Source organism: Heterodontus francisci, chromosome 24 (genome assembly GCF_036365525.1).
Source record: "Heterodontus francisci isolate sHetFra1 chromosome 24, sHetFra1.hap1, whole genome shotgun sequence".
In the NCBI taxonomy this organism is placed as follows: domain Eukaryota; kingdom Metazoa; phylum Chordata; class Chondrichthyes; order Heterodontiformes; family Heterodontidae; genus Heterodontus; species Heterodontus francisci.
In genome coordinates, this window is record NC_090394.1 from 62,883,575 (window position 1) to 62,906,880 (window position 23,306).

At 41.2% G+C, this 23,306-nt stretch overlaps 1 protein-coding gene across 5 annotated transcripts in view; it reads left to right on the top strand.

Moving 5' to 3' along the window:
- The window catches only part of grin2aa (glutamate receptor, ionotropic, N-methyl D-aspartate 2A, a), a 338,560-nt gene that overhangs the window by 3,760 nt on the left and 311,494 nt on the right, over nt 1-23,306 (top strand). The window lies entirely within an intron of this gene.

Sequence of the window (23,306 nt, forward strand, 5' to 3'; positions counted from 1 at the left end):
TCAGTTTAGTTAAGCTTTTACTTGTAACATTCATACGTTCTGAGTGATTTATTCAGTACTGTGGACTAATGTCAGCAGAAACGCATTACAAAACTTTTGACATAAAGGGATGCAGGGTACTGGTCATGTGACTGGTGGAATTAAAGGTAATTGGGAGTGAGCAATAAAATGAAACTTAATCTCAGACTAGAAGTGCTTTTATACACCATAGAAACATAAGAATGGACAGCACCGGAAAAGACCATCTCAACCCATCTGGCTGGCCCCAGAATCAACACTCTCCCCCAGAATGCATGGTTCAATAACTGTATCCCTTAATTGATTTTCTCACCAAATATCTGTCCATGTGAACAAAGTTGGAATAGTTCATTATGGATGTTGTCTGACACTGAGATTAAGGGTTGACCTTTTATTTACTCTGTTATCCATAACTTGTAACGTACGCTGTATCACTTCAGTAAAATCAAGATAACGTTGATCATATTTAGAAAAATACATGAAATAAGGGGTGTGAGAGACTGTTGCTATGACATCAATGCAGAAGGATGAATCACATAAACAGGTGTAGGCCATTCAGCCCCTCAAACCTGTTCTGCCATTCAATTAGATCATGATTGATTCATATATTAATTCCATTTACCCACTTTGCTTCTGTATCTCTTAATACTGTTGCCTAACACGACAGAAGAAGGTGCAATGAAGGAATTATTTTACATTTATAATCTGGAATTGTCAGAGAATTGAGAACGTGGTATATATTATGATGTCCAATATAATGAGCATTCACAGCTGGGTCAAAAACCTGGAACTCCCTCCCTCACAGCACTTTTGGTGTACCTACACCAGATGGACTGCAGCGGTTCAAGAAACTGGCTCAACACCACCTTCTCAAGGGCAATTAGGGATGGCAACAAATGCTGGTCTTGCCAGCGACACTCACATCCCACGTAAGAATAAAAAGAAAGTTTTCTGAGGTAGAGAATTCCAAAGATTCACGACCCTTTGAATGAAGAAATTTCTTCTCATTCTCAATCCTGAATGGCTGACCCCTCACTCTGAGACTGTGACCCCTCGCTCTAGACTCCCCGGTCAGATGAAACACCATCAAATCCCATCAGAAATATATTTGTTTCAATGAGATATCCTCTCATTCTTCTAAATTCTAGGGAATATAGGTCTAGTTTACTTAATCTCTCCTCATAGGACAATCATCTCAGCCCAGAAATAAATTTAGTGAAGCTTCTTTGCATTCCCTCTACGGCAAGTATATCCTTCCTTGGGTAAGGAGACCAAAACTGTACACAGTATTCCAGGTATGGTCTCAGCAAGGCCCTATATAATTGTACTAAGACTTCATTTCTCTTATAGACCAGTCCCTTTGTAATAAAGGCTAACATACCATTTGCCTTCCTAATTGCTTGCTGTACCTGCATGCTAACTTGCTGTGATTTGTATACAAGGCCAGCCAGGCCGCTCTGAATATCAATATTTCCCAGTCTCTCACCATTTAGAAAATATTCTGCTTTTCTATTTTTCTATCAAAGTGAATAACTTCACATTTTCCCATGTTATATTATAATCTATATCCTTAAACGTTTTGTGTCTGTTGTTTGTCTGTACGGTGCAAATCACACTTTTGGCACCAATTTTACATGTAAAACTGAATTAAGTATACAAGACAAGTATATACAAAGGGAAAAAGGTGAAAGCTAAACAAGCAAATTTCAAAATGGGTAAATAGAGAAATTAACTGTAAAATAACAAAGAAAAATTATCTGTACAATATTTTCATGAAAAAAGGAAGAGGAGAATAGGAAACCATTAAAACAAAAAGGTATTAGAAGTCCAAAGAAGGCTTTAGTGATTAAAAAGAAAAGGCTGTTGGTACAACTTTGTTTCAGCTTCATAGCAATAAAAAAATGGTTGGATAGGAAATTAATACTAAAGGATGAAATTGATGGGGTACTCAAATGAAGGGAAAATGTATTTATAAGTTATTATTTTCCAGGAGTATTCAGGAAGAAGAATACTAATACAATATTCAATTATTATGGTACAGTGAATATTCTATAAGGTATTTGATAGGTTAAGTGAACTGAAAGCTAACAAATCTCTGGGTCAGACAGCATATACCCAGCTTGCTGAAGATTAGGAAAGAAATATGTAAGGCACTGTATAGTGGTGAAAGATTCTTTGGATACTAGAGAGGTTCTGCAAGATTGGAAACAAGGAGAAGAAGCAAGGAGAAAAAATGGCGTATAGATTTGACCGAGAAAATGGTGGGCCAATAAATCTGTTAAAGGCAGAAATAATGAAACGCTAAGTGTAATTTGAAGGCATACTTACATAGCATGCCTTAATGAGAAACATCCACCAAGGATTTCGGAGGGCAGATACTGCTTGACAATCTGACTTAGTTCAAGAAATTACAAGTAAAGTAGATAGTTTATTCCAAAAACCTTTTATAAACTCCACATGAATGACTACTAATTAAACTAAAATTCATCAGGATCCTAAGGTCAAATGTGGAACTAGATACAAAACTGGATCAAAAATAGGAAACAGAGTACACATGAGAGCGATAATGTCAAACTTGGGGTGGGGAGGTGCGGAGTGGAGTACTTGCAGATTCATGCTTGAACTCCTGCCGTTTCTTATCTACATATATGAACAGGAACCAGAAGCCAATTCTAAGCTCGTTCAGTTAACAGCAGATGCTAAAATAAGGAGTGCAGTAGGAATGGAGAATACAGTTAACATTTTAAAGAGGGGTTAAGATCTGTTATGAAATTGGACAGACAAATGTTAAAGCTTTGCATTTTGGAATAGAAAATGAGAAACTTAGATGTGTAATGAAAGGGATTAGAATTTGCACAAGGAGACCTTGAAAATGATTGGGAGAACTTGTCACTTTCGATGCTGAGATGATGTGGAGAAGTGATTAAACAAAGAAATAAAACATTGGGCTGCAGAGCTGGAACAGTAAAGGTTGACAGACATTATGTTGAGGCATATACTGCACTGGTCATATCCACGAGAAGTACTGTGCACAGCTTTGGCCAACCCACTTCAAAACGGAGACATGTCCATAGGTCAAGCTGCAAGAAAGGGCAATAAGAATGATACAAAGTACAAAAGGGATGAATGGTTAGAAAAGTTATAGCTTTTTAGTCTAGAAAGGATAAACTTCGGATTGTGTGGGTGGGGGGGGGGTGGGGGGGGGGGTGGGGGGTGGTGTTGGAAATCTCAATATTTCTATTTTCCTTGACTGAACTACTTCTCAGCAATTATTCGATTTCCTTCAGTTTACTCCTTATTTCATTAAAGCCTATTTTATGAAATCTGATATTTCTCTCCTGATCCTCACAGATATTGATTGCGGTGAACTTAAAGTTGAATAAATTATGGTCACTCACTTCCACAAGTTCAAGTACTTTAGTCTTATGGATAGTATTCTAATTACTTGCAACACCAGGTATGGCATGAATTCCCTATATGGGGTCTAAGACACATTGTGACAAGAAGCAGTTTTGTACCATGTTTTATAATGGTACAAAATAAGTAGCAGTAGTAAATGTGATACAAAACATTTTTTGTCATCATACATCCACTGGGACATTTCTAGTTTATATTTGGTTTGTTGAAGTCACCTGTTTTTACAACATATTCTCTACATTGACCCTTCTTACCTAGTGATTCAAGATGCTTATTTGTTTCCTTTACTTGCCCCAAGAGTCCCTACTTACTAACTTTGTCCTTAGGCTCCTTTTCTGCTCTTTCCATGTTGAGCCTTTTAATTTCCATGCCTATAGAGGGCATGATACTTTAGAAGTTACGTTAACGGTGTAGTAAACCACAGGCCTAGACAAATAATTCAGGAATGTGAGTTCAAATCTCATGTTGGTAGTTGCTTTCAGCCTTGTGTACCTTTACATATAGAGGGCATGGTACTGCATAATATTTACAGCACAGAAATGGAGCAGAACAGGCCATTTGGCCTAATATGTTCATGCAGATGCTTATGCTGTAGTGTCCTCCCACCCTTCTTCATTTAACCCCTCAATATATCAAAATATCCTTCTTTTCCTTTCCCCCTCATGTGTTTCCCTTTTCCCCTTAAATGCATCTATGCCAGTTGCCTCAACTGCTCCCTGTGGTTGTAAGTTCCACATTCTAACAACTTTCTGGTTAAAAGAATTTCTCCTGAATTCCCTATTGGATTTTTAATGACTATCTTATACTTGTAGCCCTGAGTTCTGGTCTCGTCTGCAAGTAGAAACACCTTCTCTACATTTACCCTATCAAACCCTTTCATAATCTTAAAGATCGTTATCAGGTCATCCCTCAATCTTCTCTTTTCTTCAGAAAAAATGTGTTGAAGCCTGTTCAACCCTTCCTGATAAGTATATCCTCTCAGTTCTGGTATTATTCTTGTGAATCCTTTTTTGCACCTTTCTGTACATTTGGATAGAAAGCTGCTCTCAACAACTGCTTTTAAGTGTTTGTGTTTATGAAATGGTCTAGTTATCCAGAGGCCTGTGTCATGCAGATCCCCCCCACCTGCCAAGAATGAGGCATATTAATTTTGTCATATGAACATTGATTTTAAACTTGCTGGAGAGAAGAAAGGACTTATTAAAAAATCACCAGACACTTGGCTGAAAAAACACTTGCATACTAACAGACAGTGCTTGTGGAGACAAAGGGCTATTCCATATCCACTTATCCTAAAATGGACTTTGATCACCAGGTATTGTGTATAAGAAGAGACATTCCAGGGTTGGCTAAGACAAGAGAATTCACAAACACAGACGTGGTCAAACCAGCTAGTCACATGACTAACCTAAAATAAAAGCAAAATACTGCGGATGCTGGAAATCTGAAACAAAAACAAGAAATGCTGGAATCACTCAGCAGGTCTGGCAGCATCTGTGGAAAGAGAAGCAGAGTTAACGTTTCGGGTCAGTGACCCGAAACGTTAACTCTGCTTCTCTTTCCACAGATGCTGCCAGACCTGCTGAGTGATTCCAGCATTTCTTGTTTTTGTTGCACATGACTAACCTGTTGGGCAACCTGGATCCTTTTGAAGTGTACAAAAAATTTGAACTCAAAGACTGTTTGCTCCTGGACTGAGAAGACATCTCCTGTCTGCTCCCATCTCTTTCTCATGAGCCTGTAAATCCACTGAAGACACGTGAACCTCAAGGGAGAAAAGTCTCCTACATTGAACAAAGTTTAAGAAGAATACTGGGCCCCAAAGAAAAGCAAGACGTACCTATAATCAAGGACTCTACAGTGAGCTCTAAGAACAGTAACCAAAGCCATTTTCAGATATTGCTTCAAACTTTTCCACTTTATTTCTTCTCTTTTCTGTCTCTATCTGCATGTGTGTATCATGTGTGCATGCTAGCGTGGGCGTGTCGCGCATCCGTAGGCATTAACAGAATTAGAGTTTAACTTTAATAAAGTTCAACCTGTCTTCTTTGAACCTAAGAAAACCTGTTTGGCTGGTTTCTTTGCCTTATAAATGGAAAGCAATGAACAAGGATTCACCAAGGGGGAGCTAAAAACATGGTGTGTGTAAAATTAAACCCTGTTATGGTAAGACCAGGTGAAGGCTAAGAGGGAACTCTAGGTCCCTTTCTCACCAGGTTGTAACACCTGTCATAATAATCCAGTGTTTGAGAATTCAAGTCTCATCATGGTAGTTTGAGAATTTGAATTCAAGTTTCCTAAACTTCCAAATAATACGGAACACCTAAAGCTACCCTTCCCCCTTATCATCATCCTGTATGTTAAATTCTCTTACATCTTCCGGTATGTGCTTGGTTTTCACGATATATTTACTTTCTACTACATATGCTCTTGGTCCCAATTATTTCTAATGTTTCTAATGTTTCTACCAATCAAGTAAAGGCATTTAATTAAGGTTTGTTTTTACTTATGTCTTAGATGGTCCATTCTCTTTGTTTGGTTACTATGCCTAACTTGATTTGGACTTTACCTTACTTTGTGTAATTGCAATACCTCCCTTACATACCTAGCTATGTAGATCTTGCATCTGTCCATATGATTAGCTAGTCCCATTGTTCCAATTTAGAGACAGCTAACCTCGTTTGCACGACAGTAGCTTGCCTACATGGCAGTCCGAGTTATTTGTAAAAACAAGGTCACTTAATCTGTCACAAACAGCCAGCCCTTATTTAGTCCTATAATTTTACTCATCAACTTACTACCTCTTCCAAGCACAAGCAATAACCCAGAAATCACCATATTATATCCTTTTATCTTGCACTTTCCAGGCAATATGTATAAAGTCACTGTTGACCACCTCTGAATTTTCCCCTTCTATATCATTTATTCCTGCATGGATGATTGCAATTAGGCTGCTCCCCTGTATATCCCAACTTTAACCTTTACAAGGCTAATCACAGGTCTATTTACTTTTTTCTCACCAGAAACGGAGCTATTCACAAATCTCACCACTGAATCCCTTTTTGACCTCCTCTTTTCTCCCTACAGATCCTATTTTTGTTTGAGACTTTCTCTTCCTGTGTTTTCACTGCATGAAACCTCTTTGTTGCTGTTATTCTTCTACTCCTAATACTTTTCTGAAACTCTTCCTAACTGTAGCTCACTCTTTATCCTTCCAAACAGACAGAGACAGAGGGAGACAAAAAGAACTGATGACAGAGAGATGTAAACATGAAGAATTAGAGTGGAAAATATGCAGAGATATAATTAAATGCAGTTTTTGATGCCAGTGAAGTTATTTGCCTTTATTGTACTGGATCAAAAGATATGTGTGAGACAAAAACAAGACATTCAACCCCAGGCTCGAAGACAAATCAGCCAAATTCAGTGAGGTCATTTCTGCTAATGCATCCATTAAACTCTTGAAGTATATGAAATGATTCTCATCTCAGTCCATTACATCCACTCTGACATACAGTTGGAATGTGTTGTATCTGAGTGCCTGAAGGGCAAATACATTATGGATAATCGTTGTGTGTGACAGTGTCACTTTACAGCTATGTTTAACAAGAAAACATACAAATATGAGGCGCTTCCAGATGCTGATCTTTTTTCAGGTACATGGTAAACCAAATTAGCCGTTGATTGCTGAACCCATCACTTACCAATTCTTTTAACACAGGTATCTTTAGTTGCAATTGTAGTTGAATTTTACCACCTTTCCCATGAGAAAAAAAAACTGCCTTTGGATCCTTGCAGATTGCTCAATCTCTACAAACTCTGTTAGGAATCAGACTGAAAAGGAATCAAGCGATTTTCCCTGACCAGGCTGAATCTGGCAAATTCATTCCTCTAATGTGACTTTATAATCCGATATTTCATAGCGTCATGATTCTGGCTGCTTACCTCACAAGCCCCAAATGTGAAGTGTAATGCTGCTCATTACCTGAAGATCTGAAAAATTGTGTGGGATTCAGATATAGTATAATAACGCGATTCGAAAAACTATTGGCATTACAAATGTAATACATGTGCCCATGCTCATACACGCATGTAATGTTGAGTGTCCAGGATCTAATGTTGAATGCCCAAGCATTTTTGCGAGGACATGGACCTGCAATCTTCAATTTGCACCAAACAGTATAACTCTGCACTGTCTGACTACAGTTTTCTGAGATGGACTGGTAACAAAAGCATGAAGAAAAACCCAGTGGAAACTGCATTGAAAATAGGATTCAAAAGTTACTAATGTTAGAGTATGCTCCAGTGTTACAGTAACTGGGCCACTCACTCTTTTTTAAGTTACAACAGCTTTTCTTCTGTATCCTAGGGGCATTGTAGGTGTGATTCTGCAATGTAGTGGCCCCAGTGTGGAGTGGCACCTGCAGAACTGTAAGTTGGAATTGTGAGTGGTTTTTCTGAATTATGCTTGTTGAAAGTGTTATGACCGAGGCGGGAGGAGTACACTGTTAATTCAGTCCCACGTCTCCACAGGTCACAACACATTGTTACGACCAGGTGAGAAAGGTGTCTAGGGGTCTTTTGCTGTCTTCACCTGGTCTTATTGTAACAGGGTTCAATTTTAAACGCACTGTGTTTTGAGCTCCCCCTTTGTGAATCCTTGTTCACAACTTTCCAATTATAAGGCAAAGAAACCAGCACACCAGGTTTTCACAGGTTTAAAGGAGAAAAGTGAAATTTATTAAAACTTAGACTTAAACTCCAATATGGTTCATGCCAATGGTTATACAATGCGCCAACTCTAGCATTCACATGCGATATACACATGCAAATAGGAACAGAAAAGAGGAGAGGAAAATATGGTAGAGAGGGGTTTGAGGCAATTTCAGGAGCGTTTCTGCTTATTGTGCTTTGAGTTCACTTGACTGTAGGTAGTCTTGCTTTTCGCCGGGGCCCAGTATTCTTAAACTTTGTTCACATCGGAGATTTTTCTCTCTTTGAGGTTCACATGTTTTCACAAGATTCAGTTCCCTGAGAGGTGAGTGGGCAGGAGAGAGGTCTTCTCAAACCAGGAGCTCTGAGTTCAAATTCTGTTGGAAATTCAAACCCCAACAGTCAGCTAGTCATGTGACTAAAACTGGGCTGACTACTTCTTCTGTGTATTGGGGAAGTAATGACTGGGTCCCTATTGTTCCAACACTGTCTGTTACTATTCAAATGTCTTTCCAGTCAGGGGCTTGCAATTTTAAGTTTTATGTTCATGTGGTGAAATCATGTGTGCCTCAGTCTTGGCAGGTGGGGCGTTTGCCTGACAGCATCAATAAATTTTCCCACTTGCCAAAACAGCCCATTAGATACTCTATTTGTCCCCAGAATAAAGCACACCAACCAGGTTCTTTGATAAACAACAAAATTATCCGTTTATAATAAAGCCAAGTCTTAACCAATAATGAAGTAAATATATACGCAAATCGAAATATTAAAGCCCCAATTTTTTTATCCTGGCCCTCACGCACACGCACAAACATCCAAAAACTGGTTAACTGGAAAAATAGGGATTTTTGTTTCCAGCTGTTTCAAAGGAATAAAAAAAAAATTAGATTGTAATGATCTGGAAGGAAGTTCTTTGGTTTGGCGAGGTGTCCCAAGTCGAACAGTTGGCTGCCACTAGGAATTTTTCCAGGCAAGGTTGATGAACAGTCTGTTTAGGTAGGTGTTCAAAGAAATTCAACTGTAGAAGGCTTCACATAGGTCTTCCATCAGGTGTGTAGCAACAGGTGTCAGTTCTCACACATTTGATGCAAAAGTCCTTTTTTTTAAAGATGCAAGGTTTCTGCAAGCATTCAGGATGTCTTCAAAATTACAGGAGGCAACAGTACCACTTCACACAAGCTTTTGCTTTTCCAGAGCAGGGATTCTTTAAAGAGAGGTAGTAGCTTTCTGGTTTTTCTTCGGAACTCCTGGCAGGTCCATCTCAAATTCCAATTGCCCACTTTAGTCCAAATACACTGGTTTTTAAAGTTCAAAAATGAAACAACTTTTCCAAGCAAGTCTCATGCTAAGTCATAAATTCTCTTTTGTCATAACAAAGGGTAGCTCTTAGGTCACCACACGCCCCCCCCCTCCCCCCACCGTGGTTTCTTTGAAATCGCTTGGTTTCCAGTATTTGTTTACTGGTCAAAACCAGGAACCTCTTGTTGACCTTGTTTTTGGAAAAAAATCCATCAAGTTCAGCTACCTCCAGATGTTTCAATGTCCATGAAATTTTTTAAATATTTTTTAAAAATATGGAATCCAAGTTTTAACAAAAAATATGGACTCTCGTAACAGAAGTCTCACTTCCTGCTGCGAATGCTGTATCATGGACTCATCCCTTAGAATAACATTGTAACATTAAAGAAATACTGTATACTTTTATATAGCATCTTCACCTAGGCCCTAAGATCAGAATTCCCTCCCTAAACCTCTCCATCTCTCTACCTCTCTCAAATCCTTTAAGTTGCTCTTTACAACTTACCTCTTTGATCAAGCTTTTGGTCACCTGTCCTCATATTGCTTTATGTAGCTCATTGTCAATTTTTATATAATAATGCTCCAGTGAAGCAACTTTGGACATTTTACAAAGTTAAAGACGCTATGTAAATGCAAGATGTTGTTGTTGTTATCACTTCATTCAGTAGTCCTTGCTCTTTACGATTTGGGATTTTTAATGTCTACCTGAACCACCTGAAAAGTTTACTGTCTCATTCAAAAGATGTTATTTTCAACAATGCAGCACTCCCTCAGTATTGCACTATCGCGTGAGTCTAAATAAGGTTTCCAAGGGAGCGGGGCTTTTACCTGCATTTTCTGGGTCAGAGGTGAGCCAATACAGAAATACTGCCTTCCTTTTGAGCTGTCAGAGCTAATCACTGCACATTGTAATTATTGATTGCTTTTTGGACCTATAGTAAGTGAGTTGTGTTTAGTTATATACAGAACATATATTTTAGACAAAATTCAGAACACATCAGCCTTGCAAGAGCATGTTAACAACAACCCATTGATTAGTCCATTGATATTGGATGGATTCCAGAACAGGTAGGCAATCCGTTCTGCCAGTATACTGTTCATATGGCAAAGACGAATATTTACCTCAGAGAGCTGTGAATGTTGTATGATTGCTTCAAGAGTGATGTCCCTTTAAGAACTCAGTATGCTAATGAGCTAAGTGCCAGGGTGTAGTCATGTGATGAGAAGCCAAAGTCACCCTGCAACTGTAACTCCCTGGACAAAGGCTCTGTACATAGTTTGCTCTGTATTGTATATAATAGTAGTTAGCTGTTAATAAATCTGTTTGAGATCGTCAAGGAATGGGATCCACTTAACTCATTGTGTTACTTAAGACAACATAGAGAATACATGACATGGTGGCAGCTGTTGTGAAAAGACAAGCCATAACGTTGAAGGCTATGGGCGAAAACAGCACACCAGTGAAGAAACTTTAAAAAGTACCTGAAAAAAGTGAAAGAAATACTGGCCCAAACGGTGGAAAGCAGAAAAACTAACCTCCAGCTTCGGGAGACAGAGCACTGTGACCAGATGAGTAATTGCACCGATGGTCGAGAGATCTTGGTTGAAAAATAAAACTTTGCAGTGCTTAAAAAATTGATTTTTTTTAAAGGCTCTGTAGGATAGAGGGAAAAAAAAGGGAAAAACTGATTTCTCTCTCAGCACCATTAAGGGAGGCATCCAGAAGAAAAGTGTGGGAAGCCCCGAACACTGCAGGGCTTCCATTCATGCAGCCAGAGCTGAAAAAACCATTAAACCAGTCAACCATGAAGAAGACAAACAAACTCTAGCAGCCAAAGCTAAAATCATTAAACCACTCAAGTGTGAATAATGTAAACAATCTCTGGAAAAAACAAGCAAAGGATAAAGCCCTTGGAACTGCTGAAAGCAAAATAAACAGAGAACAGTGTCAAGTACCTGCTAATCTCCATCAAGTCAGCTAGTTCAAATAAAAGAGAATTTCCTAAAGGGGAAATAGCACAGAGTTAATAGCGCAAGTCTTAAAGCAGCTTTTAAGCCACGAATAGCAAGTCATAATAAATACATGCTGCAGGTACACACAGAGCTGAACAAAGTTAAATACAGAATAGAAAGCAAAAGAACAACAGAAAGATGGATATCAAATTTTCCAGCATGTACTGGAAGGCCATTGATATCCTATCCAAGTTCAAACTTTTTAAACAAAGAATGCAGTTATGCTTCACAGACCATGAAGTTCTAGAACCAGAGAAGCAAGCTGTGAAAATACTGATAGCAGTTGGAATTGAGGGGTTATACAGAATCAATAACTTTGGGTTATCTGAAGAGGACCAGAAAGATCCCGCAACGGTGCTAGAAGATCAGCTTTGGGTAAGAGTGAATTTTAGAATTCATCACCTGGAATTGATGTCCTACAGGCAACAAACACAGGAATCAATAGATCAATTCATCAGTAGATGCCATAGTAAGGGCAATGAATGCGATTTTCCAGAAATTGAGCTGTTGGAGTAAGTTATAAGGAATAAGATTTCCTTAATGCCTATTGAAGCATTTCAAAAGATCTCTTGTGGGGGAGGGGGGCGGTGAAAAAGAAAGGTCACAGCATTGATGCGCTGCTAGAAGATGGCAGGAAATTCGAAGCCATTGTAGCTGCACAATGGCATCTGCAAGCACTAAGTGCAACCGACAGTATCGGCAAGATAACCAGGTTACAAAAAGCAAGCAAGCTGTGTGCTAAGTATGGTCTGTCGCACTCACTGCAAAGTTGTCCTGCATTTCAAGACCTGTGGAAGCGTGCCGTGCAAAAGGTACAAGAAATCTGGCTCCAAGGACACAGACAGAAGTCACAATAGGACACAAACAAATAGAAGACAGGCACAGCAACAGGGCAAGAGCAGCAAGTAGAATGCTAGAGACCTGCGTAAACGCAAGCCAATGCACCAAGTCCACAGCGAAATGAGCCCGAGACAAGGCTCAGAGTGGGGCAATTCTCAGCCAGAAGATGATCAGACATTTCACACTGTGAACCTGACACATTGTGTTGATGATGTCAAACAACTGAAAGCTTTTGCTACTATCAATATCACATGCTCAAAGAAAGCTGGCAAATACACACTTAGGGCTAAGATTGACACGGGAGCTAGTGCAAACATCCCACCAGTCCGAGTCCTGAAGGATATGTACCAAGATCATTGGAAATTAATGATACAAACCACAAATGCAAAGTTAACTGCATACAATGGTTCACCCATCCCTTGCAACACAATGCAGCTATGACAAGTCGGCATGGAAATCACAAATATTTTACCAGGTAGACGTGAGTGGACCAGCAGTGTCAAGACTACCAGTGTGTAAGGACCTCAACATTGTAACTATCCACAAGGTCACCAAGGTGCCCACTACAGCAGAAGAGACCAAGGATTGAGTCAGTCCACGACCTACAACAAATGTACCCGGACAGGTTCATGCCATAGGAGATTTCAAAGGTGATGCCATACTGCACCTCAGGGAGGATGCAATTCCATCAATCGAACCTCCCAGAAAGTGCAGCATGCACATATAAGAAAAGCTTAAGTGCGAATTGGATGACATAGAATGCAATGGCATCATCCGTCATGTGCATCATCACACAGACTGGCGCAGTTCAATTACGCACATACTAAAGAAGGATCAGGGTATGTCGAGATCCGAGGCATCTCACCCTTTCCCTGAAGAGATGCCCCCACAAGATTCCAGTATTAGAGGAATTGAATCCCAAGTTCACAGGAGTCAAATTCTTCAAATTGGATGCTAAACATGGATATTGGCTGGTACACCTAGATAAGGAATCTCAGGATGACACCACCTTCAGAATACCATTTGCAAGACATCTGTCGGTCAAGATCTGTTTTAGCAGCATATGGACAGAATTATAGGAAACGTGCCTGGGTGTATATGCATTGCTGATGATATTGTGGTAATAGGCAAAAGCAAAGAAGAGCACTCACTCACTGATGGCAGTAGCTCGTGTGAAGGGCTCATTTTTAACAGCAAGAAAAGCCAGGTGAATGTAAATCAGATCAATTTCTTTGGCTTCATCTACTCAAGTTGCGAATCCGTCCTGACCCAGGCAAAGTCAAGGATGTAAGGTATATGCCTACCCCACAAGACAAGGATGATCTACAGAGATGTCTTGGATTTTTCAACTTCTTGGCACCATACAATGCAAATTTTTCTGACAAAGCATCATCACTGAGAGATCTCTTAAAGAAAGATGTACCATATGTATGGTAGGAGGACTATCAGCATATGTTTGAATCTCTCAAACAAGCATTGTCAGCTGAAACCTGTATCCTGCAGCACAATGATCCAAGGAAGAAGACTATCCTGGAAGTCAATGCCTCACAAATAGGGCTTGGAGTGTGCATCCTGCAGGATGGCAAACCAATTGAATTTGGATCCAAGCGTTTATCCTCAGCACAATTCAGTTACTCAAACAGAGTGTGATGCACTTGCTGTGGTGTTTGGGATCACAAGGTTCCACACCAACCTGTTTGGTAAGCAGTTTACTGTGGAAACCGACCACAAACCACTGGAGATGATCTGGCACAAACCATTGACAAGTGCACCACCTCGACTACAGCGACTCTCAGTGAAAGTACAGGGGTATGGCTTCGATGTCTGCTACAAACCGGGTACCAAAATGGTCACCTCGGATACGCTGAGCAGATTGCCAAACCTGAGCAAGAATGAAGAAGTTCTACTGGATCTACAAGTAGACAACATGGACATCGAGGTGGACGATGTGCTCAGAATCGATTTATTGCATTTTGGTCAGCACAAATGTGACCAACTACAATCAGAAACAGCCAATGACCCACAACTGAAGGCACTGTGGAGAGTCATCATAGAAGGTTGAAATAAAGACACGAAATGCTGGAAATACTCAGCAGGTCTGGCAGCATCTGTGGAGAGAGAAGCAGAGTTAACGTTTCAGGTCAGTGACCCTTCATTCCAGCATTTCTTGTTTTTATTTCAGATTTCCAGCATCCACAGTATTTTGCTTTTACCATAGAAGGTTGGCTTGATACGGTAAAAGAGGTGCCAGAAACCCTCAGATGCTTTTGGCCTTATAGAGATGAACTCGGTATCTCAAGAGGCGTCGCCTTCAAAGGAAAACAAGTGATTATGCCCAAAGCTCTCCAACAGGACATCTTGGCACAACTTCATCAAGGCCATACGGGCAAGAGTGAACAAGATGACTGGCATGAGACATTGTTTATTGGCTGGGGATCAACGGTGACATCAAAGTTAGTGAGGATGTGCGAGGCATGCCAGAGCCACCAGTCACAACAACGTAAAGAACCTTCACAAGATTCCGTCAGTCCCTTGATCCAAAATCACCACTGATCTATTTTCCATCAATGCAGTTGACTTTATCTTAGTCACTGATTATTTCTCCAAATTTCCAATTGTCAGTCAGCTAAAAGACACTTCAAGCATGGTTGTCGCAGACACATTGAGTGCCATATTCAGTCTATTCGGTGCACCTGAAGAAATAGTTTCAGACAATGGGCCACAGTATACAGGCAAACTTTTCAGGGGTATGTGTGCCAAATGGGGCATAAACAATGTGACATCCTCACCATATTACTTTAGATCTAGTGGTCTTGCTGAGTGAATGGTTCACACAGTTAAGTCACTTATCCAGAAGTGTCGGGCAACAAAACAAGTTTTTCGTGTTGCTATGCTCCACCTCCAGAGCTACACCTATGGATATGGGCTTACTGTCACCAGCAGAGATCATCTGTCTAAATTCTCCGAGATGCAGGAGACACTGCTTGAAACACAAGGGAGAATGAAGATGGTGCATGACCAACATGCAGGGGTGGAACGACCTCAGATATATGTAGGACAAAAAAGTCAGGGTCATACACCCCACAATTAGAACATGGTTACCAAAGTATGCAGTGAGCCTAATCCGATAAGGTTACAACATCTAGTGGAGCAGTGTTGAGGAGGAACCAAAGCCAATTAAGAGAAGTGTGCAATACTCCAATTGTGCACAGTGGACTCGAACGAGCACACTCCAATGATGAGGGTGTGATGGAACAATAGGATAACAACCAACGCATTGACAACATGTCTGAAAACCAAAAACAGCCAAGGGTGGCATCCACATCCCCAGAAGGTTATAGCATAACAAGATCTGGAAGAGTGGTCAAACCACAGAAACGATATATAGACTTTTAAGCGTCTGTGTGTGTAAATTTCATGATCTCTGTCCCTGTGTAAATAGTTTTGATGCTATCAAATTTTATGGAAAGAAAGTGGATGTTGTATGATTGCTTCAAGAATGATGTCCCTTTACGATCTCAGTATGCTAATGAGCTAAGTACCAGGATGTAGTCATGTGACTAGAAGCCATAGTCACTCTGCAACTGTAACTCCCTAGACAAAGGCTCTGTATATAGTTTTCTCTGTACTGCATATAATAGTTAGCTGTTAATAAACCTGTTTTAGATCTGCAAGGAATTGGAATTCACAGCACTCATTGTGTTACTTAAGACAACACAAAGAACACACGACAGTGAATGCTCAGTCAATGACTATATTTAGTACTGAGATTGAGAGATTTTTTTGCCACTAAGAGAATCAAGGGATATGGGGATACAGCGAAAAAGTTGATGCCGAAGTTTAACCATAATCTTATTGAATGGTGGAGCAAGCTTGAGGTTGGCCTATTCCTTCTCCTATTTCTTATGTTCTTAGTGTAACTGATAGCATTTAAAGAAGAGGGCAGCTTTTTAGGGCTATGATTCATAATTATTTGGGTGCAATGCTAAGAGATGATTCTTATTGCACTTTGAATCCATAAACCTGGAGCTTCCTGTGGCCCGGCACTATTGCGTACATGCAACTGAATGGAACCCCCCGTCCACCCTTGCCAAGGCCGGGGACTCCATTACAAGTTCAGGGGGTGGGATCATTTGTCAAATTGAGGTTGACTGCCAGCATCGCAAAGGCGCATCAATAGTGGCTGCCCTGACTTGAGACGATCAGTCCTTCCAAGGAAGAGCAGTCTTCCTTGGAGGTCCGAGTGGGCAAAAGAAAACTATTCAGTTCCTATCAAATCCACTCCCAGGAAACTCTCAAAGGGGCATATGTCAAGTCTTTTTTTTTATTCATTCATAGAATGTGGGCATCGCTGGCCAGGCCAGCATTTATTGCCCATCCCTAATTGCCCAGGAGAAGGTGGTGGTGAGCTGCCTTCTTGAACTACTGCAGTCCATGTGAGGTAGGTACATCCACAATGCTGTTAGGAAGGGAGTTCCACGATTTTGACCCAGCAACAGTGAAGAAATGGCGATATAGTTCCAAGTCAGGATGGTGTGTAACTTGGAGGAGAACTTGCAGGTGGTGGTGTTCCCATGCATTTGCTGCCCTTGTCCTTCCAGTTGGTAGAGGTCGCGGGTTTGGAAGATACTGTCGAAGGAGCCTTGGTGCGTTGCTGCAGTGCATCTTGTAGATGGTACACACTGTGCCACTGTGCGTCAGTGATGGAGGGAGTGAATGTTTGTAGATGGGGTACCAATCAAGTGGGCTGCTTTGTCCTGGATGGTGTCGAGCTTCTTGAGTGTTGTTGGAGCTGCACCCATCCGGACAAGTGGAGAGTATTCCATCACACTCCTGACTTGTGCCTTGTAGATGGTGGACAGGCTTTGGGGAGTCAGGAGATGAGTTGCTCGCCGCAGGATTCCTAGCCTCTGACCTGCTCTTGTAGCCATGGTATTTATATGGCTACTCCAGTTCAGTTTCTGGTCAATGGTAGCCTCTAGGCTGTTGATAGTAGGGGATTCAGCAACGGTAATGCCATTGAATGTCAAGGGGAGATGGTTAGATTCTCTCTTGTTGGAAATGGTCATTGCCTGGCACTTGTGTGGCGTGAATGTTACTTGCCACTTATCAGCCCAAGCCTGGATATTGTCCCGGTCTTGCTGCATTTCTACACTGACTGCTTCAGTATCTGAGGAGTTACGAATAGTGCTGAACATTGTGCAATCATCAGCGAACATCCCCACTTATGATTGAAGAGAGGTCATTGATGAAGCAGCTGAAGATGTTTGGGCCTAGGACACTACCCTGACGAACTCCTGCAGTGATATCCTGAAGCTGAGATGATTGACCTCCAACAACCACAACTATCCTCCTTTGCATTAGGTATGACTCCAGCCAGCGGAGAGTTTTCCCCCTGATTCTCATTGACTCCAGTTTTGCTAGGGCTCCGTGATGCCATACTCGGTCAAATGCTGCCTTGATGTCAAGGGCAGTCAATATCACCTCACCTCTTGAGTCCATTTCTTTTGTCCACGTTTGAACCAAGGCTGTAATGAGGTCAGGAGCTGAGTGGCCCTGGCGGAACCCAAACTGAGTGTCGCTGAGCAGTTATAGAACATAGAACATAGAACATAGAACAGTACAGCACAGTACAGGCCCTTCGGCCCACGATGTTGTGCCGACCCTTTAACCTACTCTAAGATCAAACTACCTACATACCCTTCATTCTACTATCATCCATGTACCTATCCAAGAGTCGCTTAAATGTCCCTAATGTATCTGCTTCTACTACCACCACTGGCAGTGCATTCCATGCACCCACCACTGCTTGATGGCACCGTTGATGACCATCACTTTACATCTCCACTGGTGAGAGTTCTGCTGAGGTTTTGCAAGGACGTAAAGGAAGGAATTTTACAGGCAGACTTAGATACTTGCCCTCCCTCACCCCCACATGCAGTTTGACCTCGGGAGGGGAAGCTAAATATCTTTCCATTGCGTTCCCAACAGGTACTGAACAGATTGCTTCTGAGAGCAATAATGTGACTGCTGTGTAATAGCACTCCTGCTATTTCCTAAAGGTGTAATTTTCCTTTATATCTTCTCACCTTTCCTGTATCCCTTCAATTCATACTAATCTGCAGGGTTGGAAAGGTGGAGTGGTCTACTGTATGGTATTGTCGCCGGTCTACCATTGCTGCTCCCTGATAAATATATTCAAAATTAGGTTTCAGTAATATGAATGGAGAAAGTATCCTCAGCCCTTTCCCATGTGCCTTTGTGCAAGATTGCCAATAAATAATGGGGGCAATTCAAGCTCTGCCCACTGGCACAAACTGCTGCAACCTCGTATATTTACAGTATACAGGCTGGTGCTGGCTGTACCTACCCACCTCTTCCCCCCTGGTGATTGTGTCCCCCAGATGATCATGTCCACCCCACCCATTGCCCCCCCACCTGATTGTAATTACCCACTGCCCCACATCCCAGTCATTATTTCGATCCTCCCCTGAGAGCCACTGCGATCTTAAATTGTGCTTCACCAGTGATATGCCTGCCACTTTATGCAGACTTTTCACTGACTTGATAGAAATAAGGCCCAATATTGGGGCTGCCTTGGGCCTCATTGATACCTGCTCCTGAATATCTGGGCCTATTTCTCTGGGGTTTGTTTTGCTAATCATCTGCCAAAGTTATTGCGGTAAATTGGGAGAAGTCCTACAGAAATTCTACTCCAGTGTCCTTTACCTGAATCCATGCTAATTGTCCTTTAACATGTTATGTTTTACGAGTGTTCACCAGACTGAAATCATTTCAAAGACTTTCCCTAAGACAGGTGTTAGATCTGCAGGTGCAGAATCTCCAATTGCATCTCTTGACTCATTTTTAAAATTATATGGTCGTGTTAGTCATTCCCTAAATCATGCAGGAAAACAGAATGTATTGTGCCACTATATTTAAATAGAATAATAACAAAATGAATCAGTTACAATTTTTGACATTTCAGGGAATGCTGAACATTAGATATAATTTTGCAATACTGTTATGCATCTGACTATGCATTGTGACGCATTTACTACTGCAGTGACAACTGAGCAATCAAATAAACCTTATAGGCTACTGCCCTTTAATTGAAATGGTAAAATAATTCTAACTTAGTGACTATACCAAACTCACGAATTGAACCCTATTCTGATCATATTTTCTGACCAGTAATTAAATGGAGATGGCAGAGTAAAATTTAATGCATCATTGATAATATTGCAACAATAAATAAGCACAAAATTCCCACTTTAATGTACCCAATTTAAGCAGAATAAAAATGAATGGAACTACTCATGTCCTTGGAGCTACCTTGGAGCTGAGCCAACATGGGTAGCTGCGACTGCAACCTCCTCTTCCCCCAACTTCTGAACTAGTTTCTTTTTTAACAGAGACAGATGTGGAAGGATTCTTCTTGGGTCTGTTGTCTTGCCTATTTATATAGGAGCACAAATGCTGTCCAGACTGTATGACTTGAGGGTTCACGCCCAATGATAGGTACTACAATTGAAAACAAAGGACCTGTTTAGATGCAAATTATGCTGGACAATGGCTTTAATATTAAAATTTATCTTTATTTCTATAGCACCAAGTTTAATAATATTTCAATGCCAATTTCTAAATTTGGTGTAACTCTCACAGGTGTCACAAGATTTTGGAATTAAATCTCTCCTGGGGGCTATTAGCTTCTAGATAGCCATTTTACCCATTGAGATATTAAGGCTTATTGCACTGATGGAGACCTTGATTTTCAGTTTGAGATCTTGTTGGCTGGTACTAAGCCTGATGGACAGTAAAATCTCATTGACCATTCCCGAATCCTATTTTTGCTTCAGGAACCCATCAAAAATGAGGGCTGGAATTTTACGCCCCCCCCCGGGAGCAGGCTCGGAGGTGGGGTGTGGGGGGCGTAAAATCCAGTAGGATGGCAGGGGTGCCATGACTGTTGCCTACCCGCCCTTGCTGCTATTTCACCAGTGGTGGGGGAGCGGGCAGGAGGCCTGCCTGCCCTTAGGCCAGCTGAGGCTAATTAAGTGGCTAATTAATGGCCACTTAAGGGCCTCTTCCTGCCATGTGGCAGATGGACACTGCGGTACCTGAGGAGGCCGCCTGGTAACACCTGGAGGCGTCCTTGCAGGCTTGGTGCGGGGTCCCTCCTGATTGGGCACTTTGTGCCCCATGGAGGGCCCCCCCTAGCAGCACGGGCTGCCTACAGTTAAAATTGTAGTCATGATTTAAAAAGAGAAATTAACCAGTATGAGTGTTAAGTCCGCCGACATCTTTTTCGTTGGCATGCTTCAGCATCTACTGAGGAAGAACTATTGGAATTGCTGCCTGATGAGCTGCACGTGGCCTCTTTGCCACTGCCTTCATGATTCATAGCGAGGACCCAACCCAATCGATTGCGTAACATGCGTTTCAGACCTGCTGAAACAACATGCCCTGCTCTACACTCCGTCACCCTCCCCTCGCCAGGGCCTAGCCAATTGTCCCCGTTGAGACTCGACTCCACATACATTTTTGGAGGCCAAAGTCCATGTTCCTTTTCTGGCTGAATGCAGTCCCAGTGGCGCTGCTGGGATTGAACGGGTGCTGGCCCTCTGATTGGCTGGCAGTTCATGGAGGTGGGACTTTGTGCCTCAGAGGGCAGAATCCCCGATTGCAGCCAATTAAGGCGCTGAGTCATGCAAAATAGCAGCATGGCTTGCAGGCCTGGCAGAGGCAGGCTTGCTCCCATCTTTGCAGCCGGTGGGCGGTGTAGTGTTCGATTGATCTGTGTTTGATTGTATGAATCTGTCCACTTACCCGTGTTCACGTGTTTGATTGCTTAAGGTGGAGCTTAAGAGTTAAAAGTGAAACTAAAAGATGCAGCTAGGATCCTCTACAGAAAACAAACTGACTGCTCGGCGAAGATATTGTACTGAGATCTTGTAAGAACTGATATATTTTAAAGTACTGTAAATAAACCAGTTGGTGATTTAATACAAGTGTGATATCTGCATTGCTCTGAGATAAATCAAATATACATAATATATCCTGCAACCCGGCGTAAACATGGCAGGCGGGGCCACTGCCTCATCGTTAAATTTCGGCTGAGGTGTAGCATTCATTCAACTACCCTGCTCAAGTTTGTATTTTGTTCCCTTCCTCTCCTGCAGATACTAAAATCATGCCTCATTTGACCACCATTCTAACTCAGATCGTAACTTCAAATCAAACCAAGAATCTTCCCCATCTGGAATGGCTTAGTAGTTGAATGGGTGGTACTTTTATTGGGAGCATAGGAACATAGGAAATAGGAGCAGGAGTAGGTCATCCGGCCCCTCAAGCCTGCTCTTCCATTCAACCAGATCATGGCTGATCTCCTACCTCGATGCCATTTTCCCACGCTGCCCCATATCCCATCGGACTAAACTATCCCATTCACTAAACTATTGTGAGAGCTCTTCAAATATATAGTATTTTAATAATTAAATATTACAAGCAGTAATCCTACCCAATGGTATAATCATTTTATCACATCAAACCATATCCATTATTATTCCCAAAATAACAGCATTAAAATCTTGTGCACAAGTTGCTTTCAATATTGCAGGTTTTGTGACTCAGACAGGGCATGGTACGACATAATATCACACAGTATTTACAGCACAGAAAAAGATCATTTAGCCCAACAGATCCATACCAGTGTTTATGCTTCAGATGAACCTTCTCCCACCCTACTTCATCTGACCATTAATATATTCTTCTATTCCTTTCTCCCATGTGTTCATCTAGCTTGGCCTTAAATGCATCTATGCTGGTCATCTCAATTACTCTATATGGTAACGAGTTCCACATTCTAACCACTCTCTGGGTAAAGAAGTTTCTCCCAAATTCCCTATTGGATTTATTAGTGACTGTCTTATATTTATGACCCTTACTTGTGGTCTCATCCTCAAGTTTTCTATGTTTACTTTATCAAACTCTTGCAAAATCTTAAAGACCTTGATCAGGTTTTCTTTCCTGAAGAAAAAAAAAGACTTTTCAGCCTTTGCCAATAAGTATATCCTCTCATCCTTGAGTTTTTTTTGTACCTTTCTGAAGAATTGGATAGAAAGTTGCTCTCTCAACTACTTCTTTAAATGTTAGTGGTTATGAAATTGACTAGTGACCCAGACCTCAGGAATAATAATCCAGGGTTGGCGAGATCAAATCTCATCATGGTCGTTTGAGAATTTGAAATCAATTCCCTTGACTTCCAAATAATCTTGAACATCTAAAGCTATCATCACCTCACATGTTAAGCTAGATTGATAGGTTTAGATGAAGAGGGGTGGGATGAGGCTCATGTGGAGCATAAACACTGGCATAGGCCAGTTGGGCCGAATGGCTTATTTCTGTTCTGTACATTCTATGTAATAAGTATGCAACAGTGCATACAATCTTTTGCTGCTTGCTTATGTATTTTTTCAGCAATAGATCGAAAGTACTCATGCTAATTATTGAAACAGTTTGGTGAAATTCAGATTAATTTCAATATTTAACACTAATCTAGTGAAATGAATTTTTATATCTAATGTCACAGCTCTTACTATGGATTCTTTGCAGAAGATAATTGTTTTCTATTTGTATGGTCAGTGAACATAAACATTAAAGTCATCTTAGTTAGCCAAAGGGGCTAAATCATCACACAATGCTGGATTAAGTGTTAGTGTGCCCTGATAAATATTCTTGACATGAATTGTTGCTGTTAAAGACCTATTTACAATAACAGCAGCTTGCATTTATATAGCGCCTAGCCAGCGGAAAAGCCCCTGGGAAGGACAGCATTACCCCTGAAATAATCAAGAGTGCCAAGCCTACTGTACTCTCAGCACTACATGAACTGCTATGCCTGTGCTGGGACGAGGGAGCAGTACCTCAGGACATGCGCGATGCCAATATCATCACCCTCTATAGTTGACTGCAACAACTACCGTGGAATCTCCCTGCTCAGCATA